Raw genomic sequence first — 6172 nt, 5'->3', positions numbered from 1 at the left:
GACGACCTTCAGACAGGGATCATTATGAACCAACAACAAATGGGAAAGTGATGACTGAACCGTGTTTCAGTGGTTTGTCCTTACCTGTGCTTATTAGTAAGCGTGTGGGAACAAGCAACGCTGTAAATAAACCCTGTATATTTTAAATGTGCCTGGCAGAAAAATGTGAATATATGTGTGAACAGGAGAAATATTCTACAGGCTCTCTCCGTGTCAATCACAGCGGAGCCGCGCGACAGCTATTGACCTGCTCCGGCACCACGGCTCACAGAACCCGCTTGCTAACAGGGAGATAATAACAGCGAAGCACAAAGTATAGTGTTAGTATGAGACAGAGAAAGGAGAGACAGATTGGAGAGAGATTGGAGGGTAGGGTCACAAGGCCCTGAATATCCACTTAAGTCTCAAAAAATGAAAATTGTTCATAGCACTCACAGAAGCTGCCTCATGAATCCCTGGCAGTAACTCAGACCTGGATCACCAGTCATTCTTTTGCCTTTTCCACCCCGCCAGAATAAAATTCCAGGCTCTAGAGGCAGCTGCTTGATGATCACAGACACAGAGGAGAGCCCTGCTCGGTGACCCCTGCGACCCCTTAGCCTTAAATCTCCAAATGAGGAAAAAAAGAGGGAAAGAAGGGAGCGGAGAGGTGGAGCAGTTTATGGTATCACACTCCGGTGAGCATGGGAGAAAAGAAAAATAAGTATCAATTTTACGAGGTGCTCTAAATCAGGATGGGTTTGCAGGAACGGCTTTATTGTTCAATCTGGCCGCCTGTTCTGGAGGTGTTAGGGAGGTTAGACAAGCGAGGGACGGGCACGCTCGCCTCGCCAGAACAATAATCATCTCGCCGAGCTCACGGCTCGCGACCTGTAAATTGATTAAGAGGAGCGGCGACGGAGAGATTCTCTGCGAGGTTCTGCCAGTGGCTGTGCAATGAATCGGCGGACCTTCATTAGGCGGACGGCCGGTCCGAGCGCACGGGATCCGGAGGGGAGAGGGTGCGAGGGGGGTAATGGGAAAACTCCAAACTCATTGGCGGTGTTTATATGAGCTGTCTATCATGAAGAGAGGGGCCACGGCCTGCTTTTTACCCCAGATGAATAAAAAAATCATCTCTCTGTCTGTTTCATTACGGAGAATCGTTTCTCCCAAATCAGAGCAGATAAATCATTTAGAGAAAAATGAGCGTGTGTGTGTGTGTGTGTGTGTGTGTGTGTGTGTGGAGCCTTCCCTCTGTGGATGTGTTACCACGACTCTGTGTGCGCTGTACGTTTGCCTCCGTGTCTGTCCACCCGTGCTTTCTGTGTAGGCGTGTTACAGCAGCCATGTTTGCGCATGTGTCTGTTTGTGTGACTGTCAAGTTGAGAGTCAACAGAAGGCATGGAGGAGCGGATGGTTGCGTGTGTGTGTGTGTGTGTGTGTGTGTGTGTGTGTGTGGAGGAGGGGGGGGTGCCCGAGGAAGCATGATTAAGACGCTGAATCAGACTCCCCGTTCAAACATCATAGCAGAATCATGCAACTTTAACGTCTTCCGACCCGTTGACACAAACAAGTCAGACGTGACTCCATTCAACATTAATCAGCGCCTCCAGGAAACTCCAGGATGCAGCAGAGCTTTTTTTTTTTTTTAAATGTGAGATAAACAGTTTTGGGGTGAAAAAAAACATATTGCAACATCTTGCAATTTTGTGAAAGCTGAAGTCATCATTTCAAAGATGGACCAAACCAATAATAAACCCCACGTACCTGTTTCTAAAAAACACTTGGCTTTTTAAAAAATTATTTGGCTGGTTTGACTCCTCCCACTTGTAATTTCAACGCTTTTAATGAAGACGTAATGACTTTTCCTCTGTGACTTCATTACTGGACACTTGGGAAACTTTGGGGCTGCAAGTGAAGTGCACTGCCCCCTGCTGCTCAAATGAGCTTCTTAATAAACACATTTTACACTCATTCTACTTGTATTAATGACTCTTCAAAGCTCCACCAGACAAACAAGAGAAGTTGTGGCTTCTTTTTTTACACCACTGTATCTCCAGAGGCTATTTCGCCCTCAGGCAGTGGAAGAAAAGCCCTAATTTAATGTTTTACCTCCAGCCGTGTTTGCTTTGAATCCCTCCCCTGCGTTTTTTTTTACTGTTGTTTGAGCACGTTAAAAAGGCAGCGGCTCCGTTTTTCCACAGGTTCCCTTTGTTTCTAATGTCCCCAGGGACGCTGCCTCTGTGCTGTTACACTTGATGCCGAGTGACACCGAGCCACTGGGGGGAAGAGGCAGGGAGGAGGGTGGCTGCGAAGGAGCATGCGACCGCGTTTCATATGGACACACACACACACACACACACACACGCACACACACACACACACACACACACACACACACACACACACACACACACACACACACACACGTGAAATGTACATGATCAGCTGTGAGAGCTCATTGCATCCTCTCATTTATGGCTCGGAGAAGAAAAGATTGCATCTGACATTTACAGTAAAGCTGTGAAGAGCTGCTCCCTGATCATGTCGTTTCCTCTGGACGCGTCCGCGGAAGCTGGGTTGCACACGGGACCCGTCACTTACAGTAACAGTAAACACTGCAGCGACGAGGGGAGGACTGGGTTCACACCACGTGCATGTGATCTCATGCACTGCGGCGATGAAGTCAGTGATGAGTGGATTCAGGACTCCACCTCCTCCCTTCCTCTCATTCTGTGCACCTGATTTCCATGTTTTAAGCTTATTTCCCCTCATGGAGCCCAGACTTACGTGACAGGATGCTAGGAGCACACCTGGCCTGGCACGCGGGCCTCCTTTCCAGGCTCCACACCACATGAGAACGGAGTAAAGAGATTCACATGCTCTGTATTAACCTTTCCACACGTGTCACCTTATAACATTCCCGCGCACGAGGAGCAGGGGGTCCTCGGCTAAATGCCACCGGTAATGAAGCCGTTTCCCGCTAATACGCCGCTAACGTCCCTCTGGTGTTTGTGTTTGTGTTACAAAGACGTGTGTGGGCGCACGAAGACAGCGGAAAGACAACAGTGTGTAAATTTTATGTGTGTCCCCGAAGGAACCCGAGATGCATTTATTAATGCGGGTCAGAAGGGGTGTGAGTTAGCGCCGAACTGAAAGCGCCTTCTGAAATGTTAATGCTGCAGCTGGTATGGATGGGAGGCCTTTAAACCACTTTGTGTCACGTCTGGTGCCTTAATCAAAAATCATACACTACATCATGAATTATTTGTCGTTTTTCTGGATCTGCAACTAACTTGTAACTAAGCAGAAATGTAGTGGCCTTAATGTTGCAATCATTTCCTGTGAACAATAGTAAGATGGAAGGAAGCTAGTACCTGAACAGGTTCCACCTCTGAAGAGGTTTTCTAATATTCCTAAAGGTCAAAAGGCGCAGCACATTATTGAAGAGGCTTAAATCCAACATGGAGTTTAAACACAATATTATCAGACTCCTGAATTTAGTTTCTAGCAGCCAGAAGACAAACATGTCTCAAGAAACTCCTGCATTTCTGTAGTAGTAGTAGTAGTAGTAGTACTGGCCGCTTGGGAAGATCATACACTGAATGCATTTTTTATGACTTCACCCCGGGAGGTTGGCAAGTTTGAGCAACCAAATCAAAGGAATGTGAATCTGAGGTGATTCTATGATGCTACTCGTGGAATGTGTTTACATGAATTGGAACAGATTCATCGATATCATCGCAAATCACGGCACCCGGGCCTCCGCTGGCCATAAAAGCAACAGCCGAGTGAGGACAGCGCACTTTATGGGTAAATGATGTCTCATGTCTGGGGCCGATACCCCCCGGGGAGCCACAGAGGGACAGTAAGAATACTGTGTGCTGAAGGTCTTTTCATTACCGCTGTCCTGCTCCCTGCTTGCTAAGCTGTATCGACCGGCCGGAGCAGAGAGAGCGCCCCGCGGGCCCTGAACGTAGCGCGGCGCCGCTTCATCCAAGGAGGGTCTGCCCTAGAAACACGAGGCACAACATACGGTTCCCCGTGACAGCAAGGCGCCATAAAGGCTGGAACGAAAGACTGGGCAGCAGTTATATACTGTAATAATAAAGCACGTACAATGAGTCATCGAGCCTTATGGATCAGCACAAACTGTACCTTGACATCTGTTTGCTGCTGCTACAGGAAGTAATATAATTACCCAGATGTGCTTGTCGGGGCCTCGACGGCTGCAGACGTTGAGGGGCTAATCACCAAAGCAGGAGGGTGGTGGAGTGATTGACGCCTGGAACCAGGTGGCGGCTGGACCAATCAGGAGGAAGGTGGGCGGGTGGGCGCTTTATGCGGCACAGAAGAGAAAAGCAACGAGCCCTTGTCGCTGTTTCGATGTACAGTTATGCATTACAGCGTTATGTTGCGAGATGCTGCGGCAGATGCAGGGGTCAGAGGTCGGGCAGTGGGGCCTGTGGTTTCAGGACCACGGAGAGCGTGAGGAAGCCGAGTCGGGCTCCACTGGCTTCTTCCTGGTTTCTCTGAGGTTAGATCACTGTGAACCAGTCAGAGCAAAGTAGGCCACTTCACATGACACCTCACTGAGTTCTAGTGAGGGTTGCTCTCCGCCATCTTTAAACCCTCTAACTTTGATAATCACTTATCAGATACAATTCAGAAGAAGCAGGAGGAATAGTGCCCCCCCCCCCCCCCCCCCATGCTGCCCATTGCCCCCGTCCAGGAAGCCAGCTGGCTGCAGACCCCAACAATAAACAAACACAACGCTGCCCGGCTCCAGCAAACAGGCTGCGCCGGCCTCGCTTCCCTCCCCAGATATGATAAATATTCTCTGTCTTCCGCGGTCATATTTTCCCGTTGGCCGCGGCGGCCTTTGCGAGCCACGGGGCCAGATATTGATAAAGCTGGAACAGGCTTTTTCCGCGTCGTATACTGTGGCTATCGCTCAACACTCTGTGCCACCGCGGATATAGATATCCAGCCGCCGGCTGTGACGCGCGAGGCCGACTGAGGCGCACGCGCAAACAGAGGAGCGAGTGTGTGCGCGCGCACGTGCGTGTTGGTAATCGCTGATCTCGCGCTGTCTGACCCCTGGCTCGTGACGAGCGCACGTGCACGGCGTCCATACGTGCGCGCGCACACAGAACAGCAACAAAACGAGCAGCTCCCGCGGCTCCTCTTGCGCTGTTTACCTCTATAATCCTCGCCGTTTCAACCGGCGGTAATGAGCTGTGGCCCGGACCCCGCTGCGTGTGTGCACGTCTGTGAGTCTGAACGCATCCTGAGGTTGCGTGAGGTTTATCGCGCGGCGCAACAAATTTGTCTAACACAAAGCCCACCTTTTAAGAAGGCGGCTAAAACAGCACACACAAACATTGTGCCTTAATTATTTCAGAAAAATCGGGTAATCTTAAAACCACATTCCCAGAATGTGAGTTGTGTAAAACATTTCATTAGCACCACTTTCATTAAGACTCCAGATATAAAGTGGACGGAGCAGCCGACAGGTGCGAAGCTAAACGAAGCTAAACATTTATACCCTGATGAGCCGCTGGAAGACGCTGATTGTGTCGAATGCAAAAAAGAAGCCGTCACAAGCGCAACACAGCAATTATAGCAAAAGGCCGGAGGACTGAACGAACAGCACCTAGGTTTCAGGAACAGACGCTTTTGGGGAAGTGCCTTGCAAAGCGGCACGTCGGCAGCAACGCTGCAACACGCCCCCCAAACTCCACGTGACGCGCTCTAATAACCAACCGATCTAATGTAGCACGGCGGCGGCTAAGCTCCAAATACATATTTAATAACATATTACACTTAATGGCTGACTGGCTGCTCGCTGATGAGCCGCAGGAGCACACGGCACGAGGAGCTCTTCGCCGACCCCCCCTCGCGCTCGCTTCTTCTCCGCTCTGATCATCGAGACTTAAACCATTACATTATGCATGAAAGGGTGTGTGAGACGTCGCAAATTGCCGGAAAGGAAAAAAAAATACACGGACTTGTTGCTTTACTAATGGCTGGATTTATGGTGCTTAATGGTGCCCCTTCTTTCCGCGCTCGAGTCTTTGAAAGGCTAATGTGTAAAAATAGGAGAGTCGGAGTAAAGAAGTGGAGGATGGTGAAAACTGTACAAAAGTAGAAGCCACTGCACGTTAAATAAGTCATATGCTGTGTATTA

Source organism: Betta splendens, chromosome 9 (assembly GCF_900634795.4).
Source record: "Betta splendens chromosome 9, fBetSpl5.4, whole genome shotgun sequence".
Classification (NCBI taxonomy): Eukaryota; Metazoa; Chordata; class Actinopteri; order Anabantiformes; family Osphronemidae; genus Betta; species Betta splendens.
This window is presented reverse-complemented; position numbering follows the sequence as displayed.